Source organism: Haemaphysalis longicornis, unplaced genomic scaffold (genome assembly GCF_048455015.1).
Source record: "Haemaphysalis longicornis isolate Haplotype H1 unplaced genomic scaffold, Haemaphysalis longicornis Haplotype H1 scaffold_12, whole genome shotgun sequence".
NCBI lineage: Eukaryota > Metazoa > Arthropoda > Arachnida > Ixodida > Ixodidae > Haemaphysalis > Haemaphysalis longicornis.
Window position 1 is genome coordinate 12272492 of NW_027526225.1, and position 24580 is coordinate 12297071.

The following is a 24580-nucleotide window of genomic DNA, read 5'->3' on the forward strand; positions in this document are numbered from 1 at the left end:
CATGACAGAGCATGTCGCTGTATTTTTTTCAGTCAACTATCAATCCTTCATATGTTTATTTTTCTACCGACATCGCATTTCATTGAATATTGCAGATCCATAATTTCTGCTGCATAAATAGCATTGCTCTGCCCTTTTTGTATTTCCTCCACATCAACAAAGCTACACAATTCTCCTTATTGCGGAGCTTTGTTTTTTTGGCACTATTCCACTGTTTCCTTGACCTACCTCTTGGTTAGAATCAGCATTCTGTATTTGCTTAACCGCAATTTTACTGAAGCCATGTCTGTATCGATTTAACAGATAGAAATATAATGAAATTTAAGAAACGTGCAACAAGCTCAACATTAAACAGCAGTGCAATAAGGTGTTCCGCTTAGCGGAAGTGTACTACTCACGTTACTAGCACAAAAAATAACAAAAGGCGATTACTTAAGGACGAAGACGAACTTTTGCTAGCTTCACCGCGATAATATACGAATGCACCGCATGTACAGTTCACTGCGATTCGAAGGTTGTCGCGGGAAAGCTTCTCTTTCAAACGAAGCAGAAATAACATCAGCTTTAGCAAATATTCTATGCAAGTTTCGTTATCGTCGGCCTAGATAAAGGGCAACCAAGTCCAAGTCTGTGCTTGATAACAACGAATGTACAGCTTGAAACCCAAAGGATGGCAAGTCAGTCTTGCGGGCCATTGTTGTATCATGGAACAGCCAACAAGGGAGCGAAGAGTGCGAAATGTTGATTTTCATGGTTCCGAAACGAAACCGTGGGCTGGTGGCACGCTTGGCCGCTCGATGCTGGCGCGATAACCTTCAAATTGTGCTCGACTGTACTTCATAGCTGACAAGAAAGCTTAATAGTCCCTTTTCTAAAGGAAAATCTAAAACACGAGAATCTTGATAGTAAACACCCAGTGTTGCCCTCAACTTCTGCCCGACGAACTTCGGGGACCACGCGCCACTCACGAGCGCGCTCATCATCACGCTCACGAGCGCCGGTCCGCCTAACCACCTGCTCTGAGGACGAATGAATCGCCCGTGGTCTGCCCATAGACCAGCGAACGGGAATTTAGGTGATCATCATTATCATCACCATCTAAGCTCCTTAAGGTGGGCTTTACAGTTAGCGTTGAGCATACACAAATCGCATGTTAAAGTCAGTTATTTCAAGCTTAGTTTGCAAAACAACGCGTAAGATGCCTTGACTACATATTTCCCCGTCCCATCTTTTGGTCGACCACGCCCCCCCCCCCCCCCCCGAAAAAAATTCCTGGTTACGCGCCTGGCACACGCCCAATCAGGAATACGTTCAGCACGTACGTAGGTTGTTTAAAAAAAAGGTGTAATGTATTGCTCAGAAGACTCAATGCTTGTACGCATCTTGGAGCAGCAACGGCCTTGCCAGATGTGTTTGAGTGGTTTTCCTCTCTCATAACATCCACAGTGCTTTCAGGAAAAGCCCCAGGCCTTGCAATTAGCATGTTCCAGTTAAGAATGATGCAGCTGATACTTTACACTTTCAAATCTTTTTCTTTGTGGAAGGATGTTTCTCTATTGGCGGTACAGCACTAGCGTGCGTAAATCGCAGCCTTCAGAACCACAATCAGGCCTCTTTAAATGGTATAGGCAGTTAGATAACTATTTGAAAAAGTGGACTGCAAGGGCTGTCAATACACATGATAAACATCCAAAAAATAGCAGAAATCAGAACTGGTAAGGCTTTATCGAAGACCAGCGTTGGCACCTGGCCGGTTTTTGAGCGGCCCGACCGGTTTTCTAGACAGCGGGCCAGTTGCCAATCCATACCTAAAACCGGCCGTCATTGGCCGGTATTTTGACCATCGTGCCACGATTATGATCGTTTTGGGGGTTTGTAAGCATCAATTCAGCGACTACGACAATAAATATGTGCCGACGAGCTGCGCAAAGACACGTGAGCAAAGAAAATACGTCACGTGTTTCCAGAAAATCACGTTTAGGTTTCCTTATTAGACACTCTTAAGCACTTTCTGCGCAAATCTTATGTGTATTGCTCACTAGGAAAAGGCTACAATAACTGGCATTGCATGGCAAAAAACACGTAGCGTCTGTTTTCCAACACAAATTCAACCTTCTATATACCCCCCCTCTCCCCGGAGGGCCGGTTTTCTTTTGGGGGAAAGGTGACAACCCTGTCGAAGACTAAACTACAAAGGAAATAACATTTTTGTGTCACCACCTAAGAATAATGGCTTCACCGTAAACATGACTAACACCCGGAAATTCGTATACATGGTGAACAACTGCTACGCCCACATTATGATTTTGGGTGAAACTGAGTTTTCCGAAATTAACAATAAAGGTTGCCATTTAGCGGCTACATGTTAGGTTATGCATGAAACACCAATAATTGTTACGGGGGCGAGAAGTTGTACATTCAAGTGATCGAGCATTATTCAAGTATGGTAGCCCACTGTGCTACCAAAACTGTGTTTGAAAACTTACGTTGTGGCGGCCAAACACTGTTGACAATGCTTGTGGCTCTTGTCCGGTTTAATAGAGGGACGTGATGCGCTTAGACCGTCCAGAGGTCTAAAACTGGATGACACATGATTACCACACATGCAAGAATGGAAATGATTAGGCGCACGAATGTTACGTCTCGGGCAACACAACATTCAGCCAAAATCACTGCCCGCGTAGCGCGGCACCGTACACATGGTGAAGTAGCTAGCCGCAAACGCAACGAAGCTTGCGAGGCGCTCACATTCACTCGCAAACGATTCTCCCTCGCCATTCCCGACACGGCACAAACCACTGCGGTGATCAACGAAGCCGAAAACGCTGCGCAGCACAGTTTAGAGGAGTAGCCGCCCGTGTTCTGATAAACTACGCGTAAGACGTGCTTCGCAGTGGTGAACTCTGAAACTGTTCAATATAGTGCTGCGGAATGGGAAACGTTTGCTGAGTTACTGAGCGCCTCTGCGTTACTGAGCGCCAGTGCGTTTAGCGCTCAATGCAAGCACCACAATCTTTCGCACATCGCCTTTCTTGAGACGAGCCCTCTAGATTCAACCTCGCCAGTTCAGTTAAGCAATTCACACACGCGGCTCCTGTTAACGAAACCTTAAAGCGGCGATGACAGCTGCAAACGACATCCAGTGACCAGAAAGGCGGCAAATGTGACAAGACAGCTTACCTGAGAGGGACCGATGCAGAAGAGCGAGCGACGTTCAAGGGCAAGCGCCAAACGAAATCAGCCGTCTTCAGGTGGCAAAGTTGTTTTAAAATACTTCATCGCGAAGTCGAACACGACAGGCATAACCGAAGACGACGAGGTGCCCAATTAATCATTATAACTGCGCTTGTTTAACCGCACACCACAGTAAACAATCGATGAAAGACGGGTCACGGGGTATATGTTCCGGAATCCGGCCACGCCGCCGCGCGCCGTACTCAGGGTATCGGTCGTTGGCAGGGAGTTGCGTAAACAAATTAAAACGACAACAATAAATAATTGCCTCTTTTAGTGAATATAACATAATCTTTAAGTTTATTATTTATTGTGTGTATTATAATAAAGAAGCTTAGATATTTAAAGTTTACAAACACAAAACGCGAACTGAAGCTTTTGGCGCTCGATTTGAACGTTAAAAAAAGCAGCAGATAGTAAGATAACACTGCGCAATGAAATTTGGCAGTGTTCTAGTGTAAGTAATCGTATTATTATTTGGCGTCTGTTTATTTAGCGCCCGATTTCATGCCCCTCCCTCCCAAACTTTTGTTTTATTTTGATATCTGCCATGTTCTCCAACGTTGTTTCTGCAGGAGAAACGAGGTGGTCTGTTTATTGCATTTGTACACAATATTTACGGTCGCTAACAATAAGAATGGAATAAAATTGTGATTTCTAGTACGTTATAACTCCACTGAGTGACGAGAATGACTGTTGTCAGAGGGGGCTGTGATTGTGCTGGTGGGGCAGGAGTGGAACAGGGAACGACGGAATGATGATACAGATGTCACAGTTCAAGGCTGTGGTGTGCTCCGGGCAAGGCTGTAGAAAACAAAAATTGGGAGGGGGAGTGTTATTCTGTCGATGTCGTAACAAGCAAGGGCTGATATTTTTTCCTGTGCTGCCGCTGTTTTTTATTGAATTTGGCAGCTTTTTTTTTTGCTCTTGAACATTTTTGACGAGGTTGGGAGGATAGCGCAATGGGATGTCTTTTTGAAATTATATTGCATTCATAGCCTCAATCAATGAAGAGCTGAACACCTTTTCCACACCCTTTCAACACTCTTCAAAAAGGGTGTTGAGGTTGGTCAACACCCTTTTTTTCACGAAAAAAGGGTGTAAACCAATGAAGAAAGGTGTTGATATTCAAGAAAAAGGGTGTAAGGGCCTCCCAACACCCTTTTATCATTTATCTTACACCCTTTTTGGCCAAAAGGGTGTAAAAAAGTTTAGTGTGTAGTTAAGCTGACCCTCTTGTGCATACGGGAAGGTAGAATGAGTGCACTCACTGCACTTTTCTTTGAATACAGAGTCCTGACATCTTTTTGTCGCAATCTATACGCTGAGTTTACATTGGCCTCTTGTTAGTGGTCATTTAATCAGCTGTTTTGCCATGATTCGAGCAAAATAAAATAATGGGAAGGGTATGCCGCTGGATCTCGAAGTTATTTTTGAAATTTAATGTTGAATTGAACTCTCGATGGAATTTTTCCCTCGCTTTTTTGCGTTCAAGCCAACCGAGCCCTTCCTCTGACATCAGTGAATATAGAAAAACAGCACTAAAACGGGACAAAAGAACGTGACAAGATTGGGCGCTGTCACGTTCTTTTGTCCCGTTTTAGCGCTGTTTTTCTATATTCAGTTATGTACCAACAAGCCCGCACCAACACACTTTTTCAGTTCTGACATCAGATCCTGCATATGCCACTCAGCTGCACTGTTTGTGGAACCTGCCGTGAGGCACATTAATTCTTCTTTTTTATATGTGATCTGTATACTATGACTGCTCAAAATGCCATGCCCTAGCACAGTGCTTACATTAGGCGCACAGGCTTCCTTGCCCTTTCGTGAGCATGTCAATGAGTTGAAATTGATTGTAACCAAATATGTTTTTTCTAGAAGGAAAATCAACCGTTACGCTATCTTTCCCATCTTTTGCTTATTCATGTTCATTAAATAAAAATATTGTTTTCCATCTATTTAAAATGTATTTAGTGCCTCTAAATGCGTGCAGACATAAGTGTACATGTTTGTCTCTGTTTTTAAAGGAAGCATAGCCATGTTCTACTCACGATCACGCGTTTGCTTCCTGGAATGATAGGAATTGACGATTTCACTCTTTTTCGCCACTGAAGTGGCTGCAGGTGTTGATGTGCTGGCAATTGTGGTTAGGCATCAATCGCATGGTCGTCATATCGAACATATATTTGGCTAGATATTGTGCAAAGATGTAAAAAATTAATTGTACCACAACACTGTAAATGGGAAGCAGTCAAGCATGTGATTCTTTGCACTATGGGGTAATGTTAGTACATTAGCAGCACTTACTGTTGATTTGATTGATTGTAGGGTTTAACGCGCCGACGCTACGCAGGGCTCCGGATTAATTTTGACCACCTGGGGATCTTTAACGTGCGCCGAAATCTCGTACACACGGGCGTTTTTGCTTTTCGCCTCCATCAGAAAAGCGGCTGCCGCGGCCGGGAATAGAACCCGCGACCTCGTGCTCAGCGGCGCAACGCCTTAGCCACTGAGTCACCGCGGCGGGTCGGCACTTATTGTATTTGCCAGCTTGGGACACTTACAGTGTAATGCATCCACAGCAAGGTTCAGTGGCTATGGTGTAGTGCCGAAAGAAAGGACACAGAACATAGTGTTGCTTCATTTTGAAGGGTGCCCTTCCAATAATAATCCTAAAGAAAACCACGTAATATGTTTACTCGATTGTAATGCGACAACAATTGTAATGCGAAGGGCGACTTTTCATCGCTTCGAGAAAGAAAATGTATAACCACAAAAGCAACGCGAGCGGTAACTGTTTGTCGTGCCAAAACAGAAGAGCCGCCAAAGTACCCACGAAAGGCAGCATCGAAAAGCACATTTGTTTTCCCAACACTGGGAGTAGACGCAAACCTGTGACACTTTTACTTTCGCTGGAAGCCCATCTGTTGAGCGATATAGTTTTTTTTGTGCAGTATCAGTTCAACACTGACCGCCATTAGGCGGTTGCGCTGTTTTGTGATGAAATCGGCAACATGCTTCTGTAATTCAACATGGTGGCTGTAGCGGGGCCTACGGAAACCTTTTAGGCCGGGTTCTCACCTAAGAAGGTGCTCCTGCGGGAGTTGCGATCCGCAGATGGTAGATACGTTGACTCTTCAGAAAGCTGACGAATTGCCGAATTACTTTACCTATTAAAATAGCCTGTCTTGAAAAGGGCGTCATACTGAGTGCCACACGTAGCCATCACAAGGAGAGCTGAAGAGGATTTGAAACACTTGAGGGCAACCAAAGTGAGCTAAGCGGCCGAACAGTACGGCCCAAAAATAAAGAACAAATGCTGCGCACACCGTCAACCGCGACATAAAAATAAGCAACTAATGGAAAAGGCCGTTCTTGTTTTGTAGTGGATCCGAACTGCTCTGGCACATCTTGCCGACATATATCGCGAAATGGTCCCAACTGTCGCCGTGGATGACAGTTGGGTGCATCAAGGCACTATAGTCAACTTGAATTTCGGTATTCGATTTTAAAGCGAGGTATGACTTCAGGTTGCAAAAAGAGAATACGTGTTACAATCCAGTATATATGGCAATCTTCGTATTCGTATTTAACTATTTAAATTCAATGTATTAAATGTATGATATTTGTTCACCTCCACTATTGTTTTGATTGTTCAGCATTCTGGAGCATGACAGCATCAGGTGACGTTTTCTGATTGCCTAGAAATGAATGAACTTATGTCGCTCATGGAAATGTGCTAAAGCCCTGATTGAAATTACGAGAAATGGGGGAAATTTTGACATATCAGTTTGGTAGACACTGACTATACACAATTTTCCAACCCTCTCAGGGCGGCGCCATTTTTCTCGGATCGCTGAGCCTCCACACAGGCCTTTACTGGGGGATAGCAGTAGCAGCCACGGCCCCAGCCACATGCCACCAGCTGCATGGAGATGCATATCGTGTGGCTTATTCGGGCACCTAAACTGTTTTCAAAATTGGTAGGTTCATTGCTATTCTATATGTTAGCAACCCACACTTTAACAGTGCAGTAGAGAGGTGGTTAAAGGCGAGTAAGAACTAGTTGCATGCGAGGATCGCGTCTGCTGTACACAGGCCTCAAATGGACCATTCCGTGCGTTCTTCTCACCGAAATTTCGGTTTGTGGGGCTGTATTTTACTATGCCAGGCTTTTTGTATTCGACTGCTGCACCCGACGTCTATGCAATACGAATTAGCGGTGTGCTCACTTTCCCCAAAAAGCTGAGCTGTAGCAGTAGGAAAGGCTCGATCTTTGTTGGTTTTGTGTCTATAAAATGAGCAGAGCTAAATTGTATGGAATAGATGTTAGTGATAGATAATGGTATTGAGACCAATACCTGAGCTCTAAAAACAGTGTACGACCGCACTTATTCTTGGAAAGCAGCTAGATTTTCAGTTGGACATGATGATTTATTGGCAGCAGCACTCAGGGTTCTCCAAAATCTTTTGGTTATGGTGTCTAATGCATGATCTTGTGATTACAATGCTTGTTTGTGTACTCAACAACTCTGCAGTGAGGCTTGAACAAGTAGCCTTTGCGCATTGTTAATTTCCCCCACTGCACGCCGACCTGCATGCTGGAGAAAAACAATGGGCGTGTTTGAAAATTGTAGGTACAGCTGTCATTTTCAAGAGGACTGGCATGACAAAATATAGCACCCCGAGGCCGTGAATTCGAAAATACAACACGCGACACATGCATTTGCGGCCTATGCACAGCATGGGAAAACCAAGCATGCAGTTATTTCGTACTCATCATGAATGCGCTCTCTAGTGCACTGTAAGCTGTAGGGTGCGGACTCGTTGAATAAAATTGTACTTGCCAAAACTTTGGCGCCGAGAAAAATCGCCTGGAATGCAACGTAGTATGCATTGTTTCATAATAATGGCCCAGTCTAACCACATCGGTGCTTCTTTCTTAGAAAGTTCATAGCATTGTAGATGCACCTGGAAAGATCCGGACTCTCACACAAGTTCACGATGTGTGGTGTGAAATCCGCGCCTGCGCTGAAAAATTTTCTGACTGAGGGCAGCCTAATCAAACAAAAATTGTAATCATACAAACTACAAAATATTGGCAACGTAAGGTAAACAAATTAATCTTGAATGTCTTTTAAGCAGCATTGATTCATGCTTCCTCAGGATCTTCCTTGCTGCAACCAAGCAGAAGTTCACAATTTCTTGCACTACACGTTCTTGCAACTACTGCTGGACCCCCCCCCCCCCCACCCCACACACAGACACACATAACGCCTTTTTGGTATCTTTATTTGTCAACGACTCTGCACTGTAGCTCCAATATCTGTGGTTGAAAAGCTCGTGCAAGCGTACTGAGCTTGTTCCCTGCCATGTCCATGGCATCAGCAATATTGTGGTAGCAGTGTATTACAATCCAGGTAACGGACCATTCATAGCCATTGTGAAAAAAATGGGCCCGTTGTTTCTTATAGCGCGTGCTTTGTATTTTTTGGGGGGGGAGCGGGGGGTTCAACACGGCGAGGGCAATTTTGTCGAATTTTGAGGTGTATGCTTCTCACTTGCCATACCCGTACTTTATTACACAACACTAAAAAGAAAATGAACCACTATGCCGTATTTGAAACAACTGAAATAAGGCCGACGGTAAGTACGCTTCAAAAAGGCAATAATATAAGTAGGGGTAAAGGTTTTGTGTTTTCAGGAAACATTCCTTTCATATCATTCGTGCAAACCTTTTTACTCAGTGGCAAAGCGGAGCTTGCCTTCATAGCCTTCGTGCTGCTATGAGGCTTTTTTTTATCTTAAAGTGAATGTTCAAATAAATGCTAATGTACTGCAGCATGGCTGAGGTGCACTGCTTTAAGGTTCATATAGATACAGGTGGCAAAATGTTGTATGATAATTGATAGTGACGGAACTGCATCAATTAGTATCCTTGAAATGCATATTTCGTAGGCTTTGTTTTTCCAACTGAAAGATTGGAATAGTACTTATTCCTTTTTAAACACGCATTTCAGTCAGTTATGTAATGAGTAAAACTCGCCTGCTAGTTTCGCTTTGGTCGCTTTATCTAGGCTAAGTGGTGGTGTGGTGATAACCAAAATAACTGGATATTCAAACTCTTTTGTCGACTTCTAGTCATAATTTGCAGTGGTCCACGTCAAAAATAAAGGTATTTTCTTATGATAACACGAAGGACAAACAGCTGCAATGCAGTTGTATAGGGAAGGCCAGGGTAAAATGAAGGCAACCCGTTTTCAAAGTGGTGGGGATGTCGCACCGTTCCTGAAATGGCTCTCCAACCGCATGGTAGCAATTGAATTTGGACGAAGTATCGGCAAATCATGCCTGGCATTGCCTCCGGAACTCCCTGAGAGCTCGCGTGAGCTTCAGTTGTCCGCTTCTGCTCAGTGTCAGCACCCAAAGCAAGCACAAAGCCCATGGCTATATCATTTTGCAATTACAACCGTGATAACCTCCACTGGGTTTGATCAGCGATTCCACAGATATGGTTTCTTCACAACGTCGTTGAATCTGGTGTGCTGACTGTTCATCCTTTTTACTGCTCCCTTCCAGTGTGTCACAGGACCCTTGCCACATTATAGTGTGTGGAAGAAGTCAAAAACTGTCAACCCTTTAAAGGTGTGCTGCAACAAAATTCAAGCGAGATTAAAAGAGCTTTTTCTGTATATAGAAATACCCCTCACGAAGTTTAACCTGTACCTGTTCCGTAGACAGTATTTTAAGTCAGTTTTAATCTTTGCATGCTCGAAAAAGTTCAGAACGGTCCCTTTCGACATGGACATCAGTGTGATGCCATGTGTGCCTCTCCCCAACTGCCGAAGTCGGGGCTCCGGGGACGTATTCAAGGTGACTTGCTGCTGTTGGGACGCGCTGCTCTGCCTTGGGCACCGTGTCAGTTTTTGGGACTAACGTCGTGCTGCACAAGCGCATGCAACCGTAGCCGGTCTGATGTACATATGCGCGCATCTAAAAGCTTAGCACAAAAATACTTAGCACAAGCATTTCATTTCGGTACGCCTTTAAATACTGGTCCTTACATGATGACCCCAGTGTTTTATTTTACACAGAATTATTGAGAACCATGAGCTGCTGACCAGTCTTTCAAAAAAATGTGTGTTGTCGTCATGGATGAAAAGGAGGGAATGCACAAAGCAAGCAATACACAAGACAAAGAAATGAGGACAAACTATAACACTTGTGATATATCTGATTTCTTTGTCTTATGTATTTTGCCCGTTTGGAATTTTACTCTTTTTCAACTTACAACGTTGCCCCAGCCTCAACCCTAGCAAGTCTTCATGGGCGCTTCATTGATATTACAAAGGGTTTAATGGGTTAGTATGCTTAGGTGATGTATACAAGGAGAGGCCTTGCTTATTTTCATTCACTTCGAATCGAGCAAGTAGTGACAAGTTCAAAATTATTTGCAACCTTCGCTGAATATTATATATAACACGAGTGGGCTACCTTTTCAGGTGGAGTACCGAGTTACATGAAGCGGACACCGAGTAGGGCGGAGGGTGCATTGGTATGGGGAGGGGTCTTTGCAGGCAAATAAAAACTATTGGAAAATAAAAATAGTGCATAAAACAAGAATAGCAATAGTAATCATGTTTATTTCAACACGAATGTAATGAGCTTTCATGTCATTTGAGGTCAAAACTACCATGTATGCCTTCAGACAGTAAGTGAGAAGGGAAGGTGGAGGGGGTCATCATTGTGCCGGGAGCCGCATAACACTGCTCCGCGGACTGCAGGTTGCCGGCCACTGATTTAGAGCATTTTCGTATATCATCTGAACATGAAGCGCTGAACAACCTCAGGTTGTCAGCTCGGGACACCTTCACTTGTTTCAAACACCCGGAATGTTCCCATACATTTCACTCATCACTCTCGCAATTCGAGGCAGGTTTTTGTGGGAAGGTCGACAAACGTGCTGTCATTACGTTGCAACACTTGTGAGAGGGAGCCGCTGTGTCCGAGGACCTGTTTAGACTGCTTTTCTGGTGCTAAAAAATTTCAAAATTTTTATATCTGCTGCAACGATCTCAACAGAAGAATACTTTTACAATTTTCTAACAGCTTGTGACCCCGCTCAAGGATTCTATATACTTGCCCGGTTTTCTGATTGTTTGGGATACTTTTCCATTTTTCATTCACAAGATAATGTATAGTTTATTGTGTGGTGTTTTCAGCAGTGTCTGGCATGGGCTCCCTACTACATACCTGCCACAACCGCTGTGGACGACAGTGTGCAAAATCTGTGCGTCGCTACGGCCAATTTCGCAAGGTTTGTAGGCTGTCTGCACCTTAAAATCCAAGACATTTACATGCAGTTTAGTAGGCTTGAGGCAATACCTGTTGTTTATAGTAACTCGTTGGTTCCTTGGCATGGCCATGAAGCACAGTGGGGTTGCTTTGTGTTTAAGGTTATTTCAGCCCTTCTTTCAAGCTTACAAAGATGTGTTTGGCGAGTTGGTGCCTCTTAACAATACTTGAACTTGGCGCGAAATATTGACAGTCACAGAAAGAGTAGCTGGCAAGAACAGGCAACGACGAGCAACTAACTTTTATGCAGCGTAAGAACACACATAATTACAGGCCAATGTCACATGGCTGCACTCTCATCCAAAAAAAAAGCATTTGTGATATGTAAAGTTGGCGGCCGAATAAATACGCTCTTCTAGGTACTGCCTTACTGTTATGAATGTGCGTTGACGTGTCACTGGCACACTCGCATCTGTTCTTTTTATGCGGTCAGCCTTCTGTATCTTCCTTGCACAGGAATCACTGCATGGGCACTATTTTCACTTATTTTAAGAGCATCTTGCATGCACTTCCAGAGCTATGGATGGGGTTCTTGGGCAGCTCTCTACTAAGAGTTCGTGTTCACGCAATCGCATGTTCGCACGCCTTCCAGTGTGCCCTATGCAGACCTTGCCACATGAAAAAGGTAGGACTGGAATGGAAAGGACTTTATTTAAGCAAACCCTGCAGTAGGCAGGAGCCGGGTTACGGCTCCGCCTCGACGTGGCCTGGCGTCGCGTCTTCTTGTGCGACCCTACTCGTCACAAGCCCGTTTTACGGAGCCCGTGCCTTTCGAGCGCGGCGAAGACCTGCTGGATGGCCCATGACTGGTCTGTCTTGCTTGTAGATTCGATGGCTCTCTGGAGTTCCTCCGGATACTCTTCGAAGTGCGCGCCGTCTGGGTCGGCGGCACAGTCCCACATGATGTGCCACTGGTTGGCCGGTCCTTTCTTACACACACTGCACTGATCACTCGGGTACTCGTCCGGGTACATTTGGTGTAAGGAGGCCGGCGACGTTGTCGACGCTGTTTGGAGTCTTCTTAGATGTATCGCCTCCTCGCGGCCCAGTTCCCGGTGGGGCGGCGGGTACGCTCGTCTGGCCAGACGTAGGGCCTTCAGTGTTTCTCCGTAGCCCCTGGCTCTGTCTTTGGTTTCCGTCCACCACTCCCACTCGGGACGAGTGCCCACGTTGGGAGCGCGGTGAGTGATTACGCGCGCTTCCCTGTGGGCCGTCTCGTTGTGGTTCGGCGCGTACGGTGAGCAGTTTCCTGCGTGCGCAGGGATCCATCTGACCTCCACTCGTCTTCCGTCTCGAACTCCCGATCTTTCTATAATTCTAGCCGCCTTGCCGCTCACTCGACCTCTTTCCAGGTTGCGGACGGCCTCCTGTGAGTCGCTTAGGATTGTGTCGCAACCTCCCTCAGACATCGCCAGGGCTATGGCGATCTCCTCGGCCTCGGTGGCGTTCTCGCACTTCGCGCTCGCCGATTTGGAAATCCGCCCTGTGCGTGCATTCACAGTCACCAACGCGTATCTTCCTTGCCCGTACTCCGCCGCGTCAACGTACCTAGTCCTCGTGTCCCCGCAGTACTGTTCGACGAGAAACTTTGCTCTCGCCCGTCTTCTCTCTTGGTTGTGCTCCGGGTGCACGTTCCTCGGGATGGGGCTCACCCGGACCTTCTCGCGCACCTTCTCGTCGAGTTCCTGGAGGTGTCTTCCTGTGACCCGGTAGCCGTAGCCCAGGGTCTCGAGGATGCTTCTACCCGTCTTAGTCTCCGCCAGCCGCTCTCGCTGCGCTTCCAGTTGCGCCTCGATGATCTCGTCCACCGTGTTGTGGACGCCCAACTGCAACAGCCTCTCGGTGTTCGTAGACTCGCGCAGTCCGAGTGCCCTCTTGTACAATCTACGGTCATGGCGTCGATCTTATTCTTGTCGGTCTGCGTCCACGTGTGGTACGCCGCCGTGTACGCCACGTGGCTGATCGCGAAGGACTGGACCAACCTTGTGAGCCCTTCTTCACGCATGCCCGCCTTCTTGGTTGACACTCGCTGGATCAGACGCAGGGTACTCGCCGTCTTGGTTGCCAGCTTCTTCAGCAGGTTGTCTTTGCTGCCATTGCTGCTGATCAGCATGCCTAGCACTCTGATCTCCGAAACCTCGGGAATTCTCTGGCCCATCTTCGTGATCAGCTCCATGCGATCACACTCCCTCGGGGGCGGCGGCTGCCATCCCGCCTTTCGAGGCGAGTATACCAAGAGCTCGGACTTGGACGGCGAACACTGCAGACCCGTTCCGTCTAGTCGTTCTTCGATGGCCGAGATCGCCTTCTGCAACCTCATCTCTATACCAGCATCCGTGCCGCCGGTCGTCCACAGGGTAAGGTCGTCTGCGTAGATCGTGTATCTCACGCCCTTGACGCTCGACACCGCTTCGGCGACCTGTATCATCACGATGTTAAACAGAAACGGTGAGATCACAGAGCCTTGGGGCGTGCCCACGCTGCCGACGCGTCGCTCCGGTAACTTGATCTCCCCCGTGTGCAAGGCGATCTTGCGGTCCGATAGAAAGTTTCGGATGTATTCATAGCTTCTCTTTCCCATGTTTAGCCGCGACGCCTGCGCCAGGATGGCCGAGTGCTTCACCCGGTCAAAGGCGCTCTGAAGGTCGAGGCCCAGGATCACCTTGCTGTCCTTCGTCTCGTTCTCGATTATCTCCTTCTTCAACTGCAACATCGCGTCTTGAGTGCTCAGGCCCCTCCGGAACCCGATCATCGAGTCCGGATACAGTCCCTCCTTTTCTAGGTAATTTTGCCATCGTTTCACCAACACGTGCTCGAGGACCTTCCCCACGCACGATGTCAGCGAAATGGGCCTCAGGTTCTCAATGTTCAGCGGCTTGCCTGGTTTCGGAATCAGCACCGTCTTCGCCTTTTTCCATTGGTCCGGCAGCTTTCCGCTTCGCCAACACTGGTTGTAGTACCGAGTCAGCGCCTCGATCGACGGGTCGTCCAGGTTCTTCAGCGCCTTGTTAGAGACCCCGTCGGGTCCCGCCGCTGACCTGGTGTTCAGTTCCTGCAGGGCGGTCACGACCTCGGCCGTCGCGATGTCTCGGTCTAACTTGTCGTTGGGAGCTCCCGCATACCCCGGGTGCTGCTCGGTCTTTGTCTCCGGCAGGTATTTGTCACTTAGACGCTTGATCAGCTCGTCCCTGCCGAGGCTCTTCTCGGCCTCGTGCATGACCCGAGCCATGCGGTTCTGTTGGTATGATTTGGTTGTGGTCTCGTCGAGCAAGTGTCTGATTAGGGACCAGGCCCTGCCCTGGTGAAGGCTGCCGTCGATGCGGCTGCACACCTCGTCCCACTGCTGTCTACTGAGCAACGCACTGTGTTTCTCATAAGCAATGCCCCACACAGGCACCTGCGGAGCCAATGGTGTGCTTTTTTTCGTAGCCTTGCGAAACAAAGGGACCCGCCGCGCTTACCATCGCCAACTCGGAATGTATTTTGGGGTAAAGTAAATTACTCCAGCCCTCTCCTGTATCAATTATTATAAAAATCTCTTTACTATCACTGAAGCTACGCGCTATAAAAAATCGCACATAATTGTTCCCTCTCAACTCACAGCGGACAACTCAGACAAGGCGACGAAAGCGGCACACTCTCTCCCGGAGAGGGGTGTGTGTGTGTGTGGGGGGAGGGGGGGGGCTGCTCGCGGTGTTCTCTTCTGCGGCCTTTGATATATCACAGGCCCTGGAGTTTTCTCCTTTCCTCCTCAACGTGGAGGATTTCTTTCCGGTTTAGGGCCACAAAAAAGCGTGCATGGCTGCCTGCTCGCAAGGAAGCACTCAGGCTGGTAGGGAGATTTTAAAGCAAGAAACGCTTGTTGTTGAGGGGTCTGGTTGAAAGGGAAGTATTGAGTTCAGCACTGCCACTCCGCACACACTCAAAACAAAACAAAAACCAAATATATTCGTGCAGGTTCAGGCATAGAAGTGGGTGCACACCCCGGACGACAGCGGAGCGTCTTAGAAACTGCGAGAAATAATCCATGAAGTTGACCAGTGGCCCGCGATATTTATGTTAACGACCTTGAAAATGTACCACTAAATTCCAAACTTTATATGTACGCTGACGACACGGTCTTAGCATTTCCGAGTAACTCGTATGATGACGCTGCAAGAACTTTTCAGACTGATAGATGCCATTTGCTCGATTGGTTTGTTTCTAATCGTAGTTTTATTAATAAATAAAAACAACCCTACTTTGCTTTCATAACCCACATAAGGGCGTCACACTATCTAGGCCTATTTATCTACGCGATAACGGCTGCCGCTAGTGCTTCTGCCCAACTGTGCCACGTTCAAGTACTGTTAAGTACTTAGGATTAACATTCGATGAGACTCTATCTTGGGACACGCACATTCAAGAAGTGGCGAAGCGCTTGCGGGTAGTGTGCAGTTACCTTTATTCCCTACAATAAACATCACATAGATCAAACGGAAAAATGGTGTACAAATCATTGGAAGAATCAACAGTAGGATACGGGTTAACTATCTATGGTCATTCCTCACAATACCGGCTAAACATATTAAACTGTATAATAAAACAGATATCTCGCAGCATTTTATATGAAATACTTCTTCAAGGAGAGGACAAAAATTTAATAATGCATCAATTAGAAATGCCGTCTGTTGACAAACAGTTTGCCTTTGATGCACTTTTGAAACCTCGTTTTTCAAATACCTCTAAAGTGGACAACAAAAAACAAAGACCTTTGCGCCGTATTGAAACGCATGTAATTCCTCGCGTTTATACCAATTACGGGAAAAGAACATGACCCTACCATGTACCTTCTGTTTTAATAAACTAGAAGTAGATGCTGCCCTTCATATTTTAAAAAACATCAAACTGTACTTGCGCTTCTAGCGGGCCGAAATTCCTTGAATATTTGGCTATACGCACGCACAATTGGCATGCTATTGCTCGTATTGCATAGGTTTCATAATAAGTAGTGCATTTAAGTTTGCATTGTATATGTTTTTTCATTACATTGTGTTAGTTGAAATTTCTTTTGTTTTGTCTGTGTTGTTGAACAGCAATTGCTGTCCGGCTAGAGGGATTTCTCTCCTGTTATTTACCTTTGTATATTTTGTAAAGGGCACAGGAGTATGCCCCGTGCACGAAGTTGGGCTGCCCATCCCGCTCACAAGCATCATTGTTTAAGTGGGCTGGAGTGTATAATGTGTACTCTCCTGTAATAAAGATTAATAATAATATTATTACTATTATTATATTATTACTATTATTAATATTGTCATTATTATTATTATTGCCACATGATGGCGCCCAGTAAGGACAAGTGCCTCCTCTGCTGCCTCGCTTTCTTCGGCGGCAGGAGTTTTTCGATGTTCTGCGTGTAAACGCCGTGCGCACGGAAAGTGCATTGTTCTTGAGGAACTGCAGCGTTTGATCTCCGATGAGCAGCCGTTCGTCTGCAATCTGTGTGTGGCTGCGGCGTCACACGCTAGGCCTAGCGACCCCGGTGACCAAGCCAGCGAAGACGGTGAGCCAGCGAACATCCCGGCCAAACGAGTGGCGTCCCCTGTCGGAGCAAGCTTCAACCCTTCGGCGGATCTACGCGCAGAGGTAGCTGCGTTGAAGAATCTCCTGTCCGAAGCCTGCGCCAGCCTCTCTTTTCTTGGGGATGTTATCACCGAGCTGCGCGAGGAGAACCGGCTTCTTCGACGGGACAATGTGGCTGGGCTTGCCCAGCAGGCTGCAATCGTCGCTTCCCTGCGCGAGGAGGTTCGCTGCCTGCGAGGGGAGCTCACGCGTCCCCCGCCTTCTCCGCCTGCTTCCCCGAAACCTGCTAATCCTTTCATACCGCCGGTGACGTCACCGCAGTCTGGTATCCCTACGAGGTCGTCGGTCGCCGAAGCCGCCGGCGGTGCAGCAGGTGAAGGTGCACCCTTCCTGTCCTCTACCACCGCTTCGCCGTTCGTTGACCGCCCCAGCAGTCAACCTGCTACGGCCTTGTGCACTTTGGTTTCCCCTTCGGTCCACCCTCTGCCCCCACCTCCTAGGTCCGAAACTGCGTGTAATGGCCCGCCGACGAACTTTCAGAAGAAAAGGAGCCCTCCCCGCGTGGGTGCGTCAGAAGCTTCTCAGTTGTGGTACACCGACCACCGAGCTCCAGGGTCATCTTTGTTCCCAAACTGTCGGCTAACACCACATCTGCTCAACTGTTGACTCACTTGTCAACTGTGCAAGCTACGCCATTTTCGTGCAAACGACTTAGGACCAAGCACGACTTCTATTATTCTTTTTGTGTAACCGTTAACGAGGAGTGTTTTAGGCGCCTGAGCGACCCGTCTATGTGGCCAAAAGGCTGCCTTTTCAAGCCGTTTCAAGGCAAGGTCCACCCCGGTATGCTGCACAGCTCTGAAATAACTGAAAATGATCAGTAAGTACGAGAGTTTCGACATATACTATCAAAACACTCGAGGTCTACGAACTAAGTCCTCTGAATTTATTAGAAATATTGTATGCTCTAAATTTTCTGCTGTTGTCATTACTGAAACCTGCCTTTCCAATGATATCTCGTCTTCCGAATATTTCCCTTCTAACTATCATATCACTAGAAGCGACAGAAAATTAACTGGACCTAAACAAAAAGGTGGCGGGGTTCTCGTTGCCGTTGATCATTCAGTGCAGTGCATGCGGCGTGCTGACCTCGAGACCCTAGACGAATCAGTCTGGCTTGAGGTAGGCCTCACGAAGGGCGAGAAGCTACTCATCGGTGCATTCTATATATCCCAGGATGTATTACCTTCTGAATTTATTCGAACACTCACATACATAGAAAATGTCTCAAATGCACACTCCAACCATAAGCTCATTATACTTGGAGACTTCAACACCCCAGGTATTCGCTGGAACAGTCTTTCCTTTGAGCACAAAAACCATTATTCAGCGCAGAAATGCAGCATGCTATTAGATTTTCAATAGTACACCTCCATTCAGCAGCTTTGCAGCATAGAAAACTCTTGTGGTAATGTTCTAGATGTGTGCTTCTCAAACTTAAAAACCTACAAGTGTGTGCCTCCGAAATATCCCTTGTGCACCCCGACAAGTTTCACCCCCCTCTTATTGTCTCTGTCTCGGTCGCGACCCAGCATCGCTCTGGCGGTGTTGACAATTGTGCAGTCCCGCGATATGCTTTCAAGCGTGGAGATTATGCTGGGCTGTATAACTTTTATTCATGTGCTGAATGGTACAGTGTTTTGGATGTCAATGATGCTGACGAACCGGTTCGACGTTTTACCGAAATCGTCATAAGTGGCATAGAAAAATATATCCCTTGTTATAAGCCTGTTCCTTCCCAATTTCCCCACTGGTTTTCTAAAGAACTTCGAAGTTCGCTTAAACTTAAGGATAGCGCCCACAAAAAGGCCAAGCGTTCTGGGCTTGACAAGTGGAAAGCGAAGTTTAGTCAGTATCGCTCACTTTGTCAAATCCTCTACTGGCGTGACCACCACCTCTATATAGAATCGTTAGAGGCTGCTGCGTCTCAGAAACCGGCTGAATTCTGGAGGTATGTACGCGGCCGTTCTAAGCCTTCTAAAGAACACGTTAGCCTGCTTAATTCCAATGGTGAAGAGGTTGGGGATGTTTCCACCAGTTTTGCTCAGCACTTTCATTGTGTCTTTCAACTGCCATATGGCAACGACGAACGCCTATCGTTTAATAACTCTAATTTTAACACACTTATGTACGATGAAAAAATTGTCAATGATAGCCTTCAACGGATGAAACCATCATTTTCCTGTGGTGCAGATGGAATTCCAGCAGCCCTCCTAAAAGCTTACGGATACATTTTTGTGCCTTTCTTAACTTCCATTTATAATAACTGCTTACTTTTAGGTAAATTTCCTCGTGCATGGAAGACCGCTCGAATTTTTCCAATATAAGATAGCCGTTTCTAACTATCGCCCGACCTCACTCCTTTGTGTCGCCTCAAAACTCTTTGAGTCAGCTCTGCACAAAGTTCTTGCTGCCTGCTTCAAGAACGTTGTGATACCAAATCAGCACGGCTTTTTCTCGGGTTCGATCGACGGTCACAAATCTCGCAAACTTTATGACACAGGCTTCGGCTGCAGTTTGTGAAAACGGCCAGTTGGAGGTTATTTATTTTGACCTCAGTAAGCCGTTTGATGTGGTGAACCATCAGTTATTAACAAGCTTGCTAAGTCCGGTGTAGACGCAAGCCTTGTTGCCTTGTTGTCTAACTATCTCCTTGACCGGTCCTTTTATGTAGATGTTAACTACAAAAAGTCTAGTGTTTACCTGCAACAAGTGGTGTACCCCAGGGTTCCGTGTTGGGTTCATTATTGTTTTTTGTCTTTATCAATGATGTTTCACCTGTGTTAACAAACTCTTCTTTGCTTCTCTATGCTGATGATGTCAAACTATTTAGGCACAATAGCGGTGTTCAGGACTGCTGTGCCTTGCAGAGGGATGTGTCGGAATTATCGGTCTGGTGCAGGAAAAACTGCCTAATTTAAACCCCACTAAAACAAAGGTTGTCACCTACAGCCGGAAAACCCACCGTCTACTGTTTTCGTACAGTATTCAGGGAGCTCCTCTGCAAAGGATTGAGGAGATTAGGGACCTAGGGAAGCTTTTCGACAGTAATTCTCTTTTTCTCCTCATATTAGGCTCATCACCCGGCGTGCACTCCGAAGCCTTGGAAATGTGTGTCGAATTACAAAAGAATTCTCTTCTCAAGATCCATTTATAATGCTATACAATGCAATATGTATAGCAGAGTAAGAATATGCTTCTGTTGCCTGGAACGGCATCTCCAAATGTAGTAGTGAATTAATAAACGTGTGCAGAAGAAGTTTTTATCCATATTTAAGCACCGTCATCACAATCACAGCTTTCATTCTGATTCTGACTTACCCATAGTCCCTTCCATCCCTTCCTTGAACTGCAGACGTATGCGTGCAGACCTTACATTTCTTCACAAAATCGTTCATGGTGACCTTTCTTGCGCAGACCTGCTTAACTGTTTAGAGTTTAGTGTAACACAAAGGCCCACCAGGTCGCATCGCGCGTTCTTGACCGCTGCGCGCAACTCCAATACTCTCCTGTGCACAGAATACAGAATTGTTACAACCGCTTCTTTGAACGCCTTGAAATCTTTCAGAAATCCTTTGCAATTTACTGTACAGCGCTGTTGAATACAGTATGTTAAACACCTATGATATGTCTGTCGTTCTTTTTTTTCTGGAATTTGGTTTCTCTGTGGTTGCGTCTATCCAACTGATAGTTGCCTATTTTTGAAACTGTTTACTGTCATTTGTTCGTCATATCATTTGTCTCTACACTCTTGCCGTTGTTTTTGTTGTATTACTGTCAAACTTTGTTGCTGTGCCTGTCGTGTGGCCTTTACGACAGGCAGAGCAACATAGGCATCTTCTATTTTATTTTTTACCTGTACCCAGGCTCCGCCTGTGCTTTATTTCTGTCATTTTCACTATTTCAATTTGTGTGTCACTTGTCGCTTGTTTGTTTCTTGCTATATGTTTCTTGTATTTTGTTTTCATGTAACTAGCCGTGCGCCAGCCCTCAGGCCTCTGGCTGTTCCTGGGCACGTAAATAAACATGATTAATTGATTGATTGATTGAATATTATTTCTGTAAGTTTGAGTGTCGGTGCTTGTAACGCTCAACTCTTTTTTTCCATTTTGAAACTCCCGAATATTTTGTTACAAAACCTTTGTTTTTATGCGTGTTATCTATCTCTTTCATGTTCATTGCGTATTTGCTTGTATATTTCCTATTTTTTACGTGCTTTGAACGTTCTGCTGGCCGAGTGTCGTGGTTTGCAACACTATGTTCCTTTTTCCCTTTTCTGTTTTTTTCGCTGTTTTGTTTTCTGACACGCCTGTAACTATTTTTACTTTATTGTTTCTGTCATACATACGGTTTTGTGTGTTGTGTCGTCTCGATTTTAGTTTGTTTTCATGAATGTTTTGTATATGGTGTACCAGTACCAAGACCCTAGGCTTGTTCCTGGGCACCAAAAATAAAGGTTGATTGATTGATTAATAATATTTTTATTATTATTATTATTACTATTATTCAACTGTCAACGTATAGAGCGTTTACAAACCAAATTTTTATCAATATTTAGGCATCGTTTTCCTTCGGAGCCTATCCCCATAACTGTTTCTCTAAGTTCCCGGCGGACCCACTCAGACCTTCTTTTCATGTAAAAATTGCTTCATGGTATTATTTTATGCCCGGAACTACTTGAATCAATCAGTTTTCGCGTTCCACAAAAAGCTACAAGGCTCGCCCACCCTTTTAAAGCAGCTGGAGCTCTCAGCACACGTTCTCCTCTTCAAAGGATGCAGCATCTGCATAATGTTCACTCCGATAAGCTCGATATCTTTCCGCGTCCTCTTCGGGAGTTTTTGGCCGGGTTGTCAGCTCTGACACACTAGGTTCATCTTGGCAGTGCTCTTTTTCTTCACTTATCGTCCTGACGTGTGCATTGACTTCACCGAGCTTGTTCTTGTTCCTGGTTATTCATGTATTGTGCTGATACTGCGACTGTAATTATCGTAGAATTTTTTTCTTTTTCTGCCATTTTTATCATTAAAAGTTGCCATATTCACTTCATGCGTCCATTTGAAACTGAAAATGTACGCATCCAGAATCTTGTAAAAACTTTCTTCTTTTCACCCACCCTTCCGTATAGTTACGCTTATTGTAAGATGTCTTCTTGCAATTGACCAGACATTACAGTTTCTATTGATTGTGTAATGTTGCCTAAAATTACACTATGGCATTTTTACTCTTCTGTGAAGTTGTAGTTTCTTCTTATTTTTTGCTCACTCACTGTTCTTTTACCAGCTGTTGATGCATTTCATTGCTGTCTTATACCTTTTCTGTGCGCCAGCACGACTTGATTGTGTAAAGTCGGTTGGATTGCACTATTTTATTTCTAATCTTCTTTGCCGTTTTTTGTAGGTCTTTCTTTCTTTTCTTTTTTTTTGCTCACTGAGTGTTTATTAACAAATTGTTGATGTACTACAGTGCTGCATTTTCCCCTCGGAGTGCTCCAGCACGAAGGCCTCCGCTGTTCCTGGGCACTATAATAAACATTGATTGATTGATTGGTTGATTGATTGATTATTATTATTAATATTTTTATGTCATTATTATTATTATTATTATTATTATTATTATATCTTCTTCTACTTACTTCTGTAGAAGAAGTTTGCGCTTCGCACCAAAATCACCATTTTATCATTCTAGGGGATTTGAATGCACCTGGTGTACAATAGGACAGTCTAACTAAACCAGCATTACAATTATTACGTACAGCAAAAATCTCGCATTGTTTTAGACTTCCTAGATTTCACATCCATGGCACAACTGAATAACATCAAAAACTGCTCCGAAAATATCTTAGACCTCTGCTTCTCAAACATACAGAACGCGCAAGTATCAATGGTGGATATCTCTCTTGTCAAACCCGACAAGCTTCATCCTCCATTTTCAGTTTCGGCTCCCGTTTCGATTCGGCATTGTGGTACCTCACTAAAGTATAATGAACTCTCTCCCTTCTGTTATGCACGTGGGGATTACATTGGCTTGTATAGCTTTTTTTTTCGTTTGATTGGTTGGAAATTCAAGAACTTCCTGATTGCAATGCACAGGTCGAACGGTTCACCGAAATTGTCAAAAGCGGTATGGACCAATTTATTCCCAAGTATAAACCAAACCACTCCAAGCACCCACATTGGTTTTCCAAAGAACTTCGTACGACTCTTAAATTAAAAGACCGCTGCCACAGAAAGTATAAGAAAACCGGGAGTGACGAATAGAAACAGAACTTCTGCTCTTACCGTAAATTATGTAAAAACATTTATGAGCGGGACCAGCGCTCCTATCTCGATTCTGCAGAGAGTAGTGCGAATTCTCAGCCTGAAACATTTTGGAGATACATCCGGTCCCGTAAGAACCACTCACATGATCTTATCAATCTTGTAGATTCCTCTGGGGAAGAAGTTCATAATGTCGCCAACCACTTTGCTCAGCACTTCAGTGCCACATGCGGCCAGCGTGACGTCTCTGAAATGAACATATTGTTAAATCGCGTACAAGATTCCAGCTTAGTGCTTTTGGAGGAGCAGTTGGTTTTGGAGAGCCTAAAACGTATGAAACCGTCACTGTCGTGTGGAGCTGACGGAATACCTCCAGCTATTCTCAAAACATAGGGCAGCATTTTTGTACCTGTTTTTACGGTGATATTTAACCAGTGTCTAAAAACAAACGTGTTCCCTCTCGCGTGGAAAATTTCTCGGGACCGTCCTATTTTCAAGTCAGGCTCCAAATCGGATGCAACAAACTACAGAGCAGTTTCTCTCCTTTGTGGTTGTTCCAAGCTGTTTGAGACAGCGCTGTACAAATTACTGTCAAGTTCTGTACAGAATTTTCTTGTAAGTAAACAGCACGGCTTTATATCAGGAAGGTCGACAACAACTAATCTCTCCTGCTTTATGGAGCAGGCCTCGGCAGCCATTTCTGAGAGGGGCCAGCTCGACGTTGTCTACTGTGATATCAGCAAAGCATTTGACGTTGTCTGCCACACGCTGTTACTTAAAAAGCTTTTACAGGTAGGAATTGATACACCACTCGTGCATTGTTGGGTAGTTATCTAGATAACCGGTTCAGTTTCGTTAGCGTTAACGGGCAGACGTCTGCTCTGTACAGTACAACAAGCGGTGTGCCTCAAGGCTCCATGTTGGGGCCTCTCTTGTTCTCCATTTTTGCTAATGATGTGTCAGCCGCAATTAAGATGTCTTCTTTCCTTCTTTACGCTGACGACATTAAAATATTCAGACGGATTGAGTCCATTAATGACTGCATTGCCCTGGAGCAAGATATATCCTCATTTTCAAAGTGGTGCTCAGACAATAGATTAAATCTT